Genomic DNA, 17,015 nt, shown 5'->3' with positions numbered 1-17,015 from the left:
GGGGGAGGGAGAAGGGTAGAGGGGAGGGGGAGAGGAAGAGGGTAGAGGGAGAGGAGAGTGGGGAAGGGATGGAGAAAGTAGGGAGAGGGGAGAGGGAGAGGAGAGTGTGGAGAGGATGGAGAAGGGAGGGGAGGGGAGAGGGAGAGGAGAGTGGGGAGGGGATGGAGAAGGGAGGGGGGGAGGGAGAGGAGAGTGGGGAGAGAATGGAGAAGGGAGGGGAGGGGAGAGGGAGAGGAGAGTGGGGAGGGGATGGAGAAGGGAGGGGAAGAGAAGAGGGTAGAGGGAGAGGGGAGAGAGAAGGGGGGAAGGAAGGGAGAGGGGATAGGAAGAGGAATGGGATAGAGAGAGAGGGAGGGGGAGGAGAGAGGGGGGAGTAAGAAGAGGGGAGAGGTAGAGAGAGAAGGAGAGGGGATGGGGAAGAGGGAGAGAGGGAGGAGGGAGAAGAAGAGAGAAGGAAGGGAAATAGGGAGCGGGGAGGGGTAGAGAGAGAAGGGAGGGGGATAGGGAGAGGGGAGAGGAGAAGTGGGGAGAAAAGAGGGTCAGTGTGGGTGTGGTAGTTCCCAGGGGTCTCATGCGGGGTGTAATGAAGTGATCAGGGGAGAGGCGGGGGGAGAGAGAGGGGAGGAAGGGAGAGAGGGTGTGTGGGGAGGTAGGGAAGGAGAGAAGGGAGGGAGGGAGCTAAGAAGACAGAGGGGAGAGAGGAAAGGAGAGGGAGAATGGGGGGAAGGGGAAGAAAGGGAGAGAGAGGAAGGAAAGAATGAGAGAGGGGGGAAGGAGACAAAGGGGAGGAACGGAGAGGAGGTGGGGGGACGAGGAGGAAAGGGAGAGTTTGAGGGAGAGGAGGGGGAGATTGAGGGAAGGGGTGAAAGGAGAGGAGGGGGAGAGGATAGAAGGGGAGGGAAGGGGTAGGGTAGGGGGGAGCGACACAGCAGGGGGGGACACACCCTCCGTAATGAAGGGGTGATCCGACACAGGACACGGGGGGGGGAAGGGATTAGTAGGAGGGGGAGTGGAGGGGATGTAGGTAGGGTGGAGGGGGTGTAGGTAGGGTGGAGGGGTGTAGGTAGGGTGGAGGGGGTGTAGGTAGGGTGGAGGGGGTGTAGGTAGGGTGGAGGGGGTGTAGGTAGGGTGGAGGGGGTGTAGGTAGGGTGGAGTAGGGCGTGGGAGTAAAGTCAGTTGTTGCATGTCATTATTCCAGGGGAAGAATTAGCCTTGGAAGAAACTGTCTCTTTAGCCTTATTATTTATATATTTATTTAGTGAAGGAGTTAGTTGAAATGATGATGATGATGATGATGATGATGATGACTGTTTTTCATTCTGGGTATAAGGCCACACACACACACACACACACACACACACACACACACACACACACACACACACACACACACACACACACACTAACGCCTCAACTTTCACGTGCATTATCTTCACCTCAGACATCTCTTTCTCATTCGTACATCGCCAGCTTGAGAATAGGAGGATAGTAGACAGGCAGGGCAGCAGACAGGCAGGACAGCAGACAGGCAGGGCAGCAGACCCCTCCCCCCCACTGCCACACCACCATAAGTGTGAAGACATTTAGAAATGAATTTTCCTTCCTTGAGCCGGAACATTCTCTCTCTCTCTCTCTCTCTCTCTCTCTTTCTCTCTCTCTCTCTCGTATCCCCTTCCTCAGCTTTCCCTTCCTCTCCCATTTTCCCCTCCCCTTCCCTTACCTTCTCCCTCCCTTTCCTCCTCTCTCTCTCTCCCCTTTTTTCTTCTCTTCCCTTCCCTTCTCCCTCCCTTTCCTCCTCTCTCTCTCCCCTTTTGTCTTCCCTTGCCACATCTTCCCCTCCCTTCACCACCTCCCATCCCTTCCCCCCTTCCCCTTCCCTATCCCCTCCCCATCCCCTCACAGCATCTCTCACCCCCACTCTCTCTCAAAACTTTCCTTGGTCTTTCTCTCTCTCTCTCTTTTTCCTTTCTCCCTTCCCTTACCCTACCTATCTCTCCTGCCTATCCTCTCACCCTCATGCTCCCCCTTCCCTCCCTCCTTCTTCTCTTCCACATAGTTCCTTCTCCCTTCCTTCCCCCCCCCCTCTTCTCCTTTCCACAGGTCAATTCTCTCTTCCTTTCCCCCACCCTTCTTGCTCGTTTACACCTCCTCTGTCACCTTCTCATCCCTCTCTCTCTCTCTCATTTCTCTCTCTCCGTCTCACCCTTTCCCTCTCCCCCTCCATCCACCTCTCCCCCTCCCTCCACCTCTCTCCCTTTCCTCCACCTCTCTCCCTCTCACTTTCCTTTCTCCGTCCCTCACTCTCTCTCTCTCACTAACTTCCTTTTCCTCTTTCCCCATCTTCTTCCTTTCATTCTCCTTTCTGCATCCCTCATACGCTATCCCCCGTCTCTCTCCCCTCCACACCTTTTCTACCCCACCATCCCCCCTCTCTACACCTCCTTTCCCCTACCACCATCCACCCTCCACACCTCTCCCCTCCCACACCACCATCCTCCCTTCACACCTTCCTTCGCCTACCACCATCCCTCATCCCCACCTCTCCCCTACCCTTCCCCTTTTCCAACTCTCCCCTACCCTTCCCCCTCCCCTTCTCTCCCCTACCACCATCCCTCATCCCTACCTCTCCAATTCCGTTCCCTCTCCCCGCTTCTCCCCTACTCCTTCCCCCTCCACACCTCTCCCCTACCCATCCCTCTTACATACCTCCCCACCTCTCCCCTTCCCCTCCCCACCTCTCCCCTACCCCTCCCCACCCATGTCCCCCGAGCCGTCATAAGTCTGGGCATGATGCATCGAGGCCCCGGCTGGGCATGGGGTGTAAGAGGGGGCCTTTGAACACATTACATGCTTTACATCTCTCGCGACGCCCATCCACAATGCCCCCCCCCCCCAGCATCCCACATCCCATCGCTCACACCACGCCCTCCCGCCACACCAGGGGGGCGAAGAATGGCGGGACAGGGACGATGGATTCTGGGTCCTATTCGCTCGTTGTGGCCTATCGATTGCCGCTTTGTGATCGTAGACATCTTTATCGCGTGACGTCAAATGAATAATGATGCCTTGATTGGTCACGCCCCATCATTCAGGGAACCACTCACAAGGGGCTAGGGGTCACGTGGGTATGGGTGTGTGTGTGTGTGTGTGTGTGTGTGTGTGTGTGTGTGTGTGTGTGTGTGTGTGTGTGAGTGAGTTTGTGAGCCTGTGTGTGTTGTTTGTGGGCTTGTGTGTTTTTGTGTTTGTATTGTGTGTGTGTGTGTGTGTGTGTGTGTGTGTGTGTGTGTGTGTGTGTGTGTGTGTGTGTGTGTACAAGCAACAATATGCTCCCCAATTAATAACATCCTCTTCTCACACCACCACAACACTCTCTCTCTCTCTCTCTCTCTCTCTCTCTCTCTCTCTCTCTCTCTCTCTCTCTAACACAGCAAACAAATGACAAAAACAACAGTAGCCAGTCTAAGAACTTCACCCCTTCACCTCAAGTACTTTCATTCTACCTTTTTCTACTTGAGATATCTACCAATCATGTCTACTGCTTTCATCTAACGGAACTGGTCAACTCTCAGTGCTACAGTATTAGTTATGGGGTGGGAGTCTCCTTGGTTACTAGTCAAATCAGGCCTCAAATCTTGCTACACCTGGTCATCAACTGGGCTGAGGTAAGAGGATAGGGATTTTTGCCGGAGAGAGAGAGAGAGAGAGAGAGAGAGAGACGGGGAGAAAAAGGGAGAAGGTAAAGGAAGGAGGAAGGGGATGGAAGGGGACAGAGAGAGAGAGAGAGAGAAAGAGAGAGAGGGGGGGGGGAAGGGAAAGCTGTGCAACAGGAAGAGGAGGTGACAAATACAGGAAGAGGAAAGGGAAGGGGAAGGGGAGAGGGAGGAGGGGGGAAGGGGAGAGGGAAGGGGAAGGGGAAGGGGGCTGAACAGGTTAGGAGACGACCATTCACAAGTCAATCACAGTTCAGTGCATCTCTGTCTCTCTCTCTCTCTCTCTCTCTCCACCTACTGCTGTCCTGCCTACCTGGTTTCGAGTCCCGGGTAAAAGTAATCATATTCATTTGCAAGTCATTTTTTTTTCTTTTTTTGGGGGGGAGGGGAGGGAGGGGGAGAAATATATGATTTGCGTGTTTTTTCCTTCATGCTTAGTGTGCAAACTTAATATTCTGATTCTCTCTCTCTCCAGTTGACATGTGGAGGGGGAGGAGTACAGCTCAGCATATCCCCACCCTCACCTGACTCCACCTCATCTCACCTGACTCCCATACAGGTAAGTGAGGCATCTGACAGGTGTTTGGAGGTGTGTGGGGCTGTGCGGAGGATTAGTAGGCGTGTGTGGATCTCCAAACAGGTCTCTTTTGGTGTTTTTTCTGCCTCCTCTCCTACCATTCGCCTTTTTTATCTTTCTCATTTATTTATTTGTTTATTTATGCATACAGGTGACTCTATTAAGTATTTCCATTATCCTCTGTAGACTGGCTTTACAAAAACAAGGGTGGTAAAGGGAATGTGGAATTTGTCTTTTGAGCAGAGAGTGAAGATGTGGACAGGCAAGGTGATTGGAAGAGTGTGTGTGTGTGTGTGTGTGTGTGTGTGTGTGTGTGTGTGTGTGGAGAGAGAGAGAGAGAGAGAGAGAGAGTGTGTATTGTGCGTGCGTCAGGGATATGATACTTGAGTTTGTTCATTTCTTCCTCTCCCCCTCTTCTCCCCTCTTCTCTCCCCTTCCTCCTCTTCCCTCCTCCCTTCTCCCCCTCCTCCTCTTCCCTTCTTCCTCTTTCCTTCGTCCCTTCCTTCCTTTCCTTCATCTTTTCTTCCCTCCCTCCTTGGCCTCTCTTCTTCTTCTTTCCCTCATTCCTCCACTCCCTGCCTCTTCCTTCCCTCTCAGGTAAGAATATGTAGCAACAAATTACTTCTCCCTCCCCTCCCCTCCCCCCTCCCCCTCCCCCTCCCCTCCCCTCCCCTCCCCTCCCCTCCCCTCCCCTCCCCTCCCCCCCTGTGAGGCGCGTCCAATGCACCAGCGGGGGGGTATTAAAGGCAGTGGGGGGCTGGCAGGGGGGGTGATGGACGCACCCTGCCCCCCCCCACCCCCCACCCTCACCCCCACCCAGTGTCATTAAGCCCAGGGGTATAGCTGTGTATTATATGGGTGTAGGTGCAGTTAATAGAGGTGTAGGTGGGTGTAAGTGGGTGTAGGTAGGTATTTTTAGAGTGTGGGTGTAAGTAGGTGGGTGTAGGTAGGTACTATATGGGTGTAGGGGTGAAGGTGTAAGTAGGTGGGTGTCAGTGGGTGTAGGTAGGTATTTTTAGAGTGTGGGTGTAAGTAGGTGGGTGGAGGTAGGGGTGAAGGTGTAAGTAGGTGGGTGTAAGTGGGTATTGTATAGGTGTAGGTGTAAGTAGGTGGGTATTATATGGGTGTTAGTGGGTGTAGGTAGGTATTAGATGGGTGTACAGGAGGTGTAAGTAGGTGGGAGTAGGTAGGTATTAGATGGTTGTAGGTGTAAGTAGGTGGGTGTAAGTGGGTGTAGGTGGGTATTATATGGGTGTAGGTGTAAGTAGGTGGATGTTAGTGCGTGTAGGTGGGTATTATATGGGTGTAGGTGTAAGTAGGTGGGTGTAGGTAGGTATTATATGGGTGTAGGTGTACGTAGGTAGATATAATATGGGTGTAGGTGTAAGTGGGTGGGTGTTAGTGGGTGTAGGTGGGTATTATATGGGTGGAGGTGTAAGTAGGTGGATGTAGGTAGGTGCTGCTGGGTGTAGGTAGGTGTTGTGGGAGTAGGTAGGTATGTATCTATCTACCTATCTAATTTATCTATCTACCTATCTATCTGTCTATCTCTCTTCACCACGTATTCCCTCAATGTCACTCTCTTACTTTCCTCTCGTTACTCTATTACACCATTTTTCTTTCATCTGCCATTTTATTTTCTCTCTCTATCTCGCTTTCTTTATCGCCTCTGCTGTCTTTTAAGTTAACCGTATTTCTCCGCTTTCTTCGTCATCTTTCCTCTTGTTGTTTTTCTCATCGTTGGAGCCAAGATCGCTTCCAGTTTACTCAGGCGAAGGATAATCTCTGCGTCAATGCTACTTGTCCACCCATCTCACCTACTATCCCCCGCCTGCGCCCTACCCCACGGCTTAGCATCGGTATTTTTCGTCCGTCGTTCTGGTTTGTTTGCATTTCGGCGGTTTTCTTGTGGATTATGGGGCTGCTCTTCTTCGTCACCTCCTCCTCCTCCTCCCTTTCCTCTCGCTTCCTTTACTTTCCTTTCCTTTCCTTTCCCCTCCCTTCCCTTCCCTTCCCTTCCCTTCCCTTCCCTTCCCTTCCCATCCTTTCCCTTCCCTTCCCTTCCCTTCCCATCCTTTCCCTTCCCTTCCCTTCCCTTCCTTTCCCTTCCCTTCCCTTCCCTTCCTTTCCCTTCCCTTCCCTTCCCATCCTTTCCCTTCCCTTCCCTTCCCTTCCCTTCCCTTCCCATCCTATCCCTTCCCTTCCCTTCCCTTCCCTTCCCTTCCTTTCCCTTCCCTTCCCTTCCCGTCCCTTCCCGTCCCTTCCCTTCCCTTCCTTTCCCTTCCCTTCCTTTCCCTTCCCTTCCCTTCCCTTCCCTTCCCTTCCTTTCCCTTCCCTTCCTTTCCCTTCCCTTCCCTTCCCTTCCCTTCCCTTCCCTTCCCTTCCTTTCCCTTCCCTTCCCTTCCCTTCCTTTCCCTTCCCTTCCCTTCCCTTCCCTTCCCTTCCTTTCCCTTCCCTTCCCGTCCCTTCCCTTCCCGTCCCTTCCCTTCCTTTCCCTTCCCTTCCTTTCCCTTCCCTTCCCTTCCCTTCCCTTCCCTTCCTTTCCCTTCCCTTCCCTTCCTTTCCCTTCCCTTCCCTTCCTTTCCCTTCCCTTCCCTTCCCTTCCCTTCCCTTCCCTTCCTTTCCCTTCCCTTCCCTTCCCTTCCTTTCCCTTCCCTTCCTTTCCCTTCCCTTCCTTTCCTTCCCTTCCCTTCCTTTCCCTTCCCTTCCTTTCCCTTCCTTTCCCTTCCCTTCCCTTCCTTTCCCTTCCCTTCCTTTCCTTCCTTTCCCTTCCCTTCCCTTCCTTTCCCTATCCTTCGCTTCCTTTACCTTACCTTCCCTTCCCTTCCTTTCCCTTCCCTTCCTTTCCCTTCCCTTCCCTTCCCTTCCCTTCTCTTCCCTTCCCTTCCCTTCCCTTCTCTTCCCTTCTCTTCCCTTCCCTTCCCTTCCCTTCCCTTGCCATCCTATCCCTTCTCTTCCCTTCCCTTCCCTTCCCTTCCCTTCCTTTCCCTTCCCTTCCCTTCCCATCCTATCCCTTCTCTTCCCTTCCCTTCCCTTGCCATCCTATCCCTTCTCTTCCCTTCCCTTCCCTTCTCTTCCCTTCCCTTCTCTTCCCTTCCCTTCCCTTCCCTTCTCTTCCCTTCTATTCCCTTCCCTTCCCTTCTCTTCCCTTCCCTTCCCTTCCCTTCCCTTCCCTTCCCATCCTATCCCTTCCCTTCCCTTCCCTTCCCTTCCCTTCCTTTCCCTTCCCTTCCCTTCCCGTCCCTTCCCTTCCCGTCCCTTCCCTTCCTTTCCCTTCCCTTCCTTTCCCTTCCCTTCCTTTCCCTTCCCTTCCCTTCCCTTCCCTTCCCTTCCTTTCCCTTCCCTTCCCTTCCTTTCCCTTCCCTTCCCTTCCTTTTCCTTCCCTTCCCTTCCCTTCCTTTCCCTTCCCTTCCCTTCCCGTCCCTTCCCTTCCCTTCCCTTCCCGTCCCTTCCCGTCCCGTCCCTTCCCTTCCTTTCCCTTCCCATCCCTTCCTTTCCCTTCCCTTCCCTTCCCTTCCCTTCCTTTCCCTCCCTTCCTTTCCCTCCCTTCCCTTCCCTTCCTTCCCTTCCTTTCCCTTCCTTCCCTTCCTTTCCCTTCCCTTCCTTCCTTTCCCTTCCTTCCCCTTCCTTTCCCTTCCTTCCCTTCCTTTCCTTCCTTCCCTTCCTTTCCTTCCCTTCCCTTCCGTTCCTTCCCTTCCTTCCTTCCTTCCCTTCCTTTCCTTCCCTTCCTTCCTTCCCTTCCTTTCCTTCCTTCCTTCCTTCCTTCCTTCCTTTCCCTTCCCTTCTTTCCTTTCCCTCCATCTTTCCTTCCTTCCGTTCCTTCCTTCCTTTCCCATCCCTTCCTTTCCCTTCCTTCCTTCCTTCCTTTCCTTCCCTTCCTTTCCCTTCCCTTCCCTTCCTTTCCTTCCTTCCCTTCCTTTCCTTCCTTTCCCTTCCCTTCCTTTCCCTTCCTTTCCCTTCCTTTCCCTTCCCTTCCTTTCCCTTCCCTTCCTTTCCCTTCCCTTCCCTTCCCTTCCCTTCCCTTCCCTTCCCTTCCCTTCCCTTCCCTTCCCTTCCCTTCCCTTCCTTTCCCTTCCCTTCCCTTGCCATCCTATCCCTTCTCTTCCCTTCCCTTCCCTTCCCTTCCCTTCCCTTCCCTTCCCTTCCCTTCCCTTCCCATCCTATCCCTTCTCTTCCCTTCCCTTCCCTTGCCATCCTATCCCTTCTCTTCCCTTCCCTTCCCTTCTCTTCCCTTCCCTTCCCTTCCCTTCTCTTCTCTTCCCTTCCCTTCTCTTCCCTTCTATTCCCTTCCCTTCCCTTCTCTTCCCTTCCCTTCCCTTCCCTTCTCTTCCCTTCCCTTCCCTTCCCTTCTCTTCCCTTCCCTTCCCTTCTCTTCCCTTCCCTTCCCTTCCCTTCCCTTCTCTTCCCTTCTATTCCCTTCCCTTCTCTTCCCTTCCCTTCCCTTCCCTTCCCTTCTCTTCCCTTCCCTTCCCTTCCCTTCCCTTCCCTTCTCTTCCCTTCCCTTCCCCTCCCCTCCCATCCTATCCCTTCTCTTCCCTTCCCTTCCCTTCCTATCTTTCTCATCTCCCCTACAATTCCTATCTCTCCCTCTTCTCTCCCTCCCTCCCCTCCCATTCTCCCTCCTTCCTCCCCCTCTCCCCCTCCCTCCTCCCCTCCCAAACAGACGTATACACGGTCGAGTGGGGATGAGTGGTTGGAGAGAGAGAGAGAGAGAGAGAGAGAGAGAGAGAGAGAGAGAGAAAGAGAGAGAGGAATGGATGGAAGAAGAGGTAGGAAGGGGAAGAGACAGAGAAATGGAAAGGGAGAGAAGGAAGAGGAGAGAGGGAGAAAGGAAGAGGAGAGAGTAAAGGAAAGAAGAAGGAAGAAACATTGAGAGAGAGAGAGAGAGAGAGAGAGAGAGAGAGAGGATTCTGTTCACAAGATCCCGCTCATCAAAGGTGTCACTCTAACCATCCCTTCCCTTCCTGTCCAATCCCTTCCTCTCCTCCTCTCTCCCTTCCTCCCTTCCTCTCCTCCTCTCTCTCCCTTCCTCCCTTCCTCTCTCTCCCTTCCTATCTTTCTCTCCCTCCTTGTCTCATCTCTCTTTCTCCCTCCCTCTCATCCATTCTCTCTTCTTTCCTCTCTTTCATTCTTCCTCTCTGTCTTTTTTCATCCTCTCTCCCAGTCCATTCTTCCTGCCTTCATCTCTCTTCTCTTTCCTTCCTTCCTACCCTTCTCTCCCTCCCTTCCTACCCTTCTCTCCCTCTTCGTCTCATCTCTCTTCCTTTCTCCCTGTCTTCCATTCTCCTTTCCTCTCATTCATTCTTCCTCTCTGCTTTTTTATCATTCTCTCTCCCAGTCCTTTCTTCCTTCCATCTCGTTGATATATTTTGTTTACTATATTCATTTTACTCGAACTTGTCCCAAAATTGCCAACTCCCCATCTTTATTGCTGAGTTGTAGCAGCTGATTAACACTTGATTATGATGCTAGTCACGAAGAAGTGCTATGGGTAGGGTTTAGAGTCGTGGTATACTGTCCGTGTCTTTCACTGAACTTCGTGAAAGACGGTGCAAAAGGACGAAAATCTGGGCCAAGTTAAGGGCCTATGACTTCCTTTTTCCTCCTCCTCCTCCTCCTCCTCCTCCAAACATATTCACAACTAAGTAATGCATATTAACATTTTTTGTAGTACGATCAAAATACAACTACAATATCTTTCTATATATCTGTCTTTCTATCTATCTGTTTATCTCAATCTATCTATCTATTGCCAGACGCCTTAATCCAGTCAGGGGTGGCCACAAACAAATCGCCTCCACGTCGCCCTGTCCCCCGCCATTTCGCTGCCCTCCCCCCAGCTCACACTTCCTTAATTTTACCTTCCCTTGTGGAATAAGAGAGTACAGATCATGACAATATATCTGTGCCGGAGGGATAGGTGGATGAGGAAGCGATTCTGGTTTTCTGTCGCTTAATTTAGCTCATAAAATGGATATCGTAGTCACAGCCTCCTCTCCAAAGGGCCAGCCAACGTGTTCCATTCGTCTTTGCTATCCTTGTCTTATTATCTAGACGAACTCTGAGATAGATGCCAAGTATGAGCAAACTTACGCAGGTTTTTGATGTTTTGATGTTGCTTGCTTGCCTGTGTGTGTGTGTGTGTGTGTGTGTGTGTGTGTGTGTGTGTGTGAGAGAGAGAGAGAGAGAGAGAGAGAGGCTGGAATGATTGTTGACGTATTGTTAGTGACACAGAGCAGCCGTGACGCTAAATAGGATTACCCCCCACCTACCTCTGTTCCTGACCTATACCCCCTCACCCACACCCCCTCACTATCATCCCCCTCCCTCACCCTCATCCCCTCACTATCATCCCCCTCCCTCACCCCTCACCCCCTCCCTCCACACTCTTACCTCTCAACCGCTCCACCCCTCACCCTCAAATCTCTTTTCCTGTCTACTCCCCCTCTCCGTCTCTCCTCCTTCCCCCCCTCACCCCTCTTAACCCCTCACCCTCATCCCCCTCCCTCATCCCTCACCCTCCACTCCTTCACCCTCACCCTTCTTACATTCATTCCCCTCCCTCACTCCTTTCCCTATCCTCACCTTCAAACCTCCATTCCTGTCCTCTCTTCCTCTTCCTTTTTCCCCCTCACCCCCTCACACCCCCTCACCCCTTCTGGACCACTGAGTAAACTAGACCTCCCTCACCCCACCGGCGGAGGGAGAAAGGACAAACCCAAGGATTGAGAGGAAAGGATGTTGGAGAAACGAAGAAGAGAGAAGAAACGAAGAGGAAGAGAGAAGAAACGAAGAAGAAAAGAGAAGAAATGAAGAAGAAGAGAGAAGGAACGAAGAGGAAGAGAGAAGAAACGAAGAAGAAGAGAGAAGAAGAGAGATGAAATGAAGAAGAGAGATGAAATGAAGAAGAAGAGAGAAGAAATGAAGAAGAAGAGAGAAGAAACGAAGAAGAAGAGAGAAGAAACGAAGAGGAAGAGAGAAGAAACGAAGAAGAAAAGAGAAGAAACGAAGAAGAAGAGAGAAGAAACGAAGAGGAAGAGAGAAGAGATGAAGAAGAAGAGAGAAGAGATGAAGAAGAGAGAAGAAACGAAGAAGAAGAGAGAAGAAACGAAGAAGAAGAGAGAGAAGAGATGAAGAAGAAGAGGGAAGAAACGAAGAGGAAGAGAGAAGAAACGAAGAAGAAGAGAGAAGAAACGAAGAAGAGAGAAGAAATGAAGAAGAAGAGAGAAGAAACGAAGAAGAGAGAAGAAATGAAGAAGAAGAGAGAAAAAACGAAGAAGAAGAGAGAAGAAATGAAGAAGAAGAGAGAAGAAATGAAGAAGAAGAGAGAAGAAATGAAGAAGAAGAGAGAAGAAATGAAGAAGAAGAGAGAGAAGAGATGAAGAAGAAGAGAGAAGAATTGAAGAAGAAGAGAGAAGAAATGAAGAAGAAGGGAGAAGAAACGAAGAAGAAGAGAGAAGAGATGAAGAAGAAGAGAGAAGAAATGAAGAAGAAGAGAGAAGAAATGAAGAAGAAGAGAGAAGAAACGAAGAAGAGAGAAGAAATGAAGAAGAAGAGAGAAGAAATGAAGAAGAAGAGAGAAGAAATGAAGAAGAAGAGAGAGAAGAGATGAAGAAGAAGAGAGAAGAAATGAAGAAGAAGAGAGAAGAGATGAAGAAGAAGAGAGAAGAAATGAAGAAGAAGAGAGAAGAAACGAAGAAGAAGAGAGAAGAAATGAAGAAGAAGAGAGAAGAAACGAAGAAGAAGAGAGAAGAAACGAAGAGGAAGAGAGAAGAAACGAAGAAGAAGAGAGAAGAAACGAAGAAGAAGAGAGAAGAAATGAAGAAGAAGAGAGAAGAAACGAAGAAGAGAGAAGAAATGAAGAAGAAGAGAGAAAAAACGAAGAAGAAGAGAGAAGAAATGAAGAAGAAGAGAGAAGAAATGAAGAAGAAGAGAGAAGAAACGAAGAAGAAGAGAGAAGAAATGAAGAAGAAGAGAGAAGAAACGAAGAAGAGAGAAGAAATGAAGAAGAAGAGAGAAAAAACGAAGAAGAAGAGAGAAGAAATGAAGAAGAAGAGAGAAAAAACGAAGAAGAAGAGAGAAGAAATGAAGAAGAAGAGAGAAGAAACGAAGAAGAAGAGAGAAGAAACGAAGAAGAGAGAAGAAATGAAGAAGAAGAGAGAAGAAATGAAGAAGAAGAGAGAAGAAACGAAGAAGAAGAGAGAAGAAATGAAGAAGAAGAGAGAAGAAACGAATAAGAAGAGAGAAGAAATGAAGAAGAAGAGAGAGAAGAAATGAAGAAGAAGAGAGAGAAGAAATGAAGAAGAAGAGAGAAGAAATGAAGAAGAGAGAGAAGAAATGAAGAAGAAGAGAGAAGAAATGAAGAAGAAGAGAGAAGAAATGAAGAAGAGAGAGAAGAAATGAAGAAGAAGAGAGAAGAAATGAAGAAGAAGAGAGAGAAGAAATGAAGAAGAAGAGAGAGAAGAAATGAAGAAGAAGAGAGAAGAAATGAAGAAGAGAGAGAAGAATGAAGAAGAGAGAAGAAATGAAGAAGAAGAGAGAGAAGAAATGAAGAAGAAGAGAGAGAAGAAATGAAGAAGAAGAGAGAAGAAATGAAGAAGAGAGAGAAGAATGAAGAAGAGAGAGAAGAAACGAAGAAGAAGAGAGAAGAAATGAAGAAGAGAGAAGAAATGAAGAAGAAGAGAGAAGAAATGAAGAAGAAGAGGAATGAGAAGACGACGAAGAAGGCTATGAAGAAAAACAGCAGACATAATAAATTGTTAGCATCGTATATCAGATTTTGTATTCTCAAATTAAATGTCCCTAACACCTCTTCCTTAGCGATTTATTTTTGGATATGGCTGGTTAATGTCCTTTTGTACGTTATCTATGTAGAGTATGGCGATGTTGGAAGAATTTATACAACACAGAATAAGAGAAGTAGGTGTAGTAAGGAAAATAAATCGCTTAGGAAATGGTGTTAGGGAGCTTCCTTAACCTACGACTCGAGAATACGTACCTAAGGGAGGAACGAACTACAAATTTACCATCGTATTCCCCAACACCTTTACCTAAGCGATTTATTTTGCTTATTACACCTTATTGCTCTATTCTGTTCAATAAATCCTTCAAGCATTGCCATACTCGGCATAAATATCGTATAAAAGGATAATAGCCAGCCACATTCAAAAATAAATCGCATAGGAGGAGGTGCTAGGAAACCTCATGAGAGAATATGGGAGTAAGTGATTTTGGAGATTTCGCAACTCCCCATTTTTTGCTACTTATTCAGGACATAACACCACGATATCCATTTTTAAGTTACCGCTGCAAACTGTATCGAAATTAAACTGTATATAAAAGGGTGTTGAGTGGCCTGCGAAATAAATCGGTAAGAAGAATGAGCTGCGAATCCTCCTATGGTTCTTAATGAGCCGCCATGTTGCTTGTTTACCTTTTGTCCCCGGCCCGACAGACGACAGCGGGCAGCCTCTCAATTGGATTACCAGATAAATCCATCATGAGGGCGGATTATCCCTCAAAGTGGCCACAATGCGGAGGTGAGGGCGACAATGAGGCCAGTTTGCACATACCGCACGCCGCCCGGACCTCCATTGTGGCCCGGGCTTTCATGGCGCCGGATTTGCTTCTGTTTTGTTGTGGCCGCGTTCATGTCGGCTTGGGTGGCTCGCTACCTCCTTTCATCTCCTCCCTGGCGATTTATTTTTCACCTTGCGTCTTAATACTCCCTTGCTCCTGTTCCTTAGTCGCTTATTTTGCTTTTTGCACCTTGATATTCTCGCGTATGCATTAGTAAATCTTTAAATTCGAGTTTTCATGAGGTGGATTTGCCTCCGTTTTCTTTTGGCCGCGTTCTCTTCACCATGCTTTGTCCTCTGTCTCGTTTATTTCATTTTTTTTTTTTTTTTTTTTTTTTTTTACATCTTAATATTCTTCCGTTTGCTATTCATTTTTTTTTTTTTTTTTTATATACTTGTGAGTTTTTATCGCAGTGGATTCCCTTCGTTGTGGCTGCGTAGTTCCTTGGGTAGTTTCTCTCTCTCTCTCTCTCTCTTTCTCTCTCTCTCGGTTATCTCCATTCCTCTTTCTCTCCCTCCTTTTCCAGCCTTTCCTCCATATTCATCAGTCTCCTTTCCTTCTTCCATTCCCGCCTCTCATTCTCATCTTTCCCTTTTCCTCCCTTCTCCCTTCTCTTCATTATTCTGTCCGACAAGGAGAGTGTTTTCACCCCTGATTGTTTGTTAGTTTGTCTGTTTGCAGGATTACTCAAAAACTAACAGAGAAATTTGGACCATATATAGTGGGTAGGTAGCCCGTGTCAGGTAACTTTTGGGATTGGTCCAGATCGTATTGCAGATTCTGGATCCGGAAAACACTTTTTGCGAAATCCTAATTGATGATGAGAAAACCTGACCCATTAGGAAGAGTGGCTTGGAAATTACGTTGCGCTTGTTGGAGAGATGTGCTCCACTGAGTGCCCCTCTGGTGTCTCTGTTAATGCCTTCCCTGTCTACTTCTGTCTCTCCCTCCTCCTCCATTCCTTCCTCCCCCCTTCTCCTCTTCTCTTCATTTCTCTCTCCCTCCCCCCCTCTATCCATCATCTCCCTCCCTCCCCCCCTCTCTCCATCATCTCCCTCCCTCCCCCCCTTCTCTCCATCATCTCCCCCTCCCTCCCCCCCTTCTCTCCATCATCTCCCCCTCCCTCCCCCCCAGTCAGTGTATAATTATGTATTCAATTAAGTCATTAGGGAAACGGACCATTTTCTGACCCCCTCCTGCCTCTTCATTTCCCTCCCCCTCCCCCCCTTGCCCCCTTTTCCCTCCTCTCTCCTCCCCTCTCCTTCCTCTCCCCTCCCTCCATCATCATTCGCCCTCTTTCCCTCCTCTCATCACTTCTTTACCTTCCTCCCTCCCTCCTTTCCCCCTCCCCTTCTATCAGTTCCTTCCCCCTACTTTTAATAACCCCCTCCTTCCCTCCCTTTCCCCCATTTTCACTCTCTCCCTCCCCCTCCCCCTCCCCCATTGACACCATACTCCTTCTCTCCCTCCCTCATCAATCATCATCCCTCCCCCTTTCGTGTCTCCCCCTCCCCCCCTTCCCATTCTCTCTCTCTCTCTCTCTCTCTCTCTCTCTGTGGGGGGGGGGAAGAGGGTGGTGGTGATGATGATGATGATGATGACAGTGATGATGATGATGATAATGATGACGACAGTGATGATGATGTTGATGATGATGTTGATGTTGATGATTGTCTTCTGAACCTACATTAAATTAGATGGAGTATAGTGTAAGTGGTGTTGAGAGTGATGATGATGATGATGATGATGATGATGATGACAGTAGAGGTGAAGGCAGGTCCCCATACTAAGGCTTCACCACATCAGCATAAGATGACTCACTCACTCACTCACTCACTCACTCACTCACTCTATCACTGTCACTCACTCACTCACTCACTCACTCTGTCTCTGTCACTCACCCACTCTCTCATTCTCCTTCACTCTCCCTCTTCCTCACTCACACACCTTCTCACTCACTCACTCACTGGGTCAATCGCTCATTAATTTATCTATCAGTCTTTCTATCTACCTGCCTATCTATCTATCAGTCTATCCACCTGTCTATTTATCTGTCTGTCTGTCTGTCTGTCCATTGATCACCAGTTTTTCGCGTCACAGCCCATTTTCCGGACTGTGTTGTGTGTGTGTGTGTGTGTGTGTGTGTGTGTGTGTGTGTGTGTGTGTGTGTGTGTGTTTTAGCAGTTCATGGGAATTTTACTCTTATCGACCATCCTCGATTATACAAGACGAAGATGAAGATGAGGATTAGAGAGAGAGAGAGAGAGAGAGAGAGAGAGAGAGAGAGAGAGAGAGTGTTATTACAAAAAATATTAAAAACTAAAAATTTGCTTACTAGATTTGCCTTTCCTTATATATATAATTATTTTTTTTTTTAATATGAAACTCAAATATTCCATAGTTTTTTTGTTTTTTTTTTAATGTATAGGACTCTAGACCAAGGCAGGATAGTCTGCTCCCTAAGGTGTATGTGTGTGTGTGTGTGTGTGTGTGTGTGTGTGTGTGTGTGTGTGTGTGTGAAGTGAATTTGTGTGTGTCGGGGGTGAATTTGTGTGTGTGTGTGTGTGTGTGTGAGGGGAAGCAGCACAGTGGTTGGGGTGGGCACGGAGCTCTACATACTAAGTGCACATGTACGGCTACCCAGGTGACAGGTGAGGGCGCGTACACACACACACACACACACACACACACACACACACACACACACACACACACACTTGCCATTCCACCTGGACCACCCTTCCTTCCTCCCTTCTCTCCCTAACCCCTCCCTCCTTCCCTCACCCATAGTCACTTACAGGCTGTCTATCTGTCTATCTATCTATGTGTCTGTCTGTCTACCTATTGTCAGACGCCTCAATCCCATAAGCGGTGACCACAAACAAATCCCCTCCACGTCGCCCTGTCCTCTGCTATTTGGCTGCCCTCCCTCCAACTCACACGCCCCCTCTCTCAACCTAGCTACAGCCAGGGAGGTCAAATGCCTTCTAGAACCCTCCACAGGTAGGTCAAGGTGTAAATCCATCCCAGCCATATCGTCCCCTACCTCGGATTAAAAGATCATTTGACTCTACCACCACCACCGCCGCCGCCGTTCTGGGTCGTGTGATTGATGGTGGTGGTGATTGTGGTGGTGATTGTGGTGGAGG

This window comes from Coenobita brevimanus, chromosome 71, assembly GCF_032717465.1.
Source record: "Coenobita brevimanus isolate Jiangsu-jjx chromosome 71, ASM3271746v2, whole genome shotgun sequence".
Lineage (NCBI taxonomy): Eukaryota > Metazoa > Arthropoda > Malacostraca > Decapoda > Coenobitidae > Coenobita > Coenobita brevimanus.
This window is presented reverse-complemented; position numbering follows the sequence as displayed.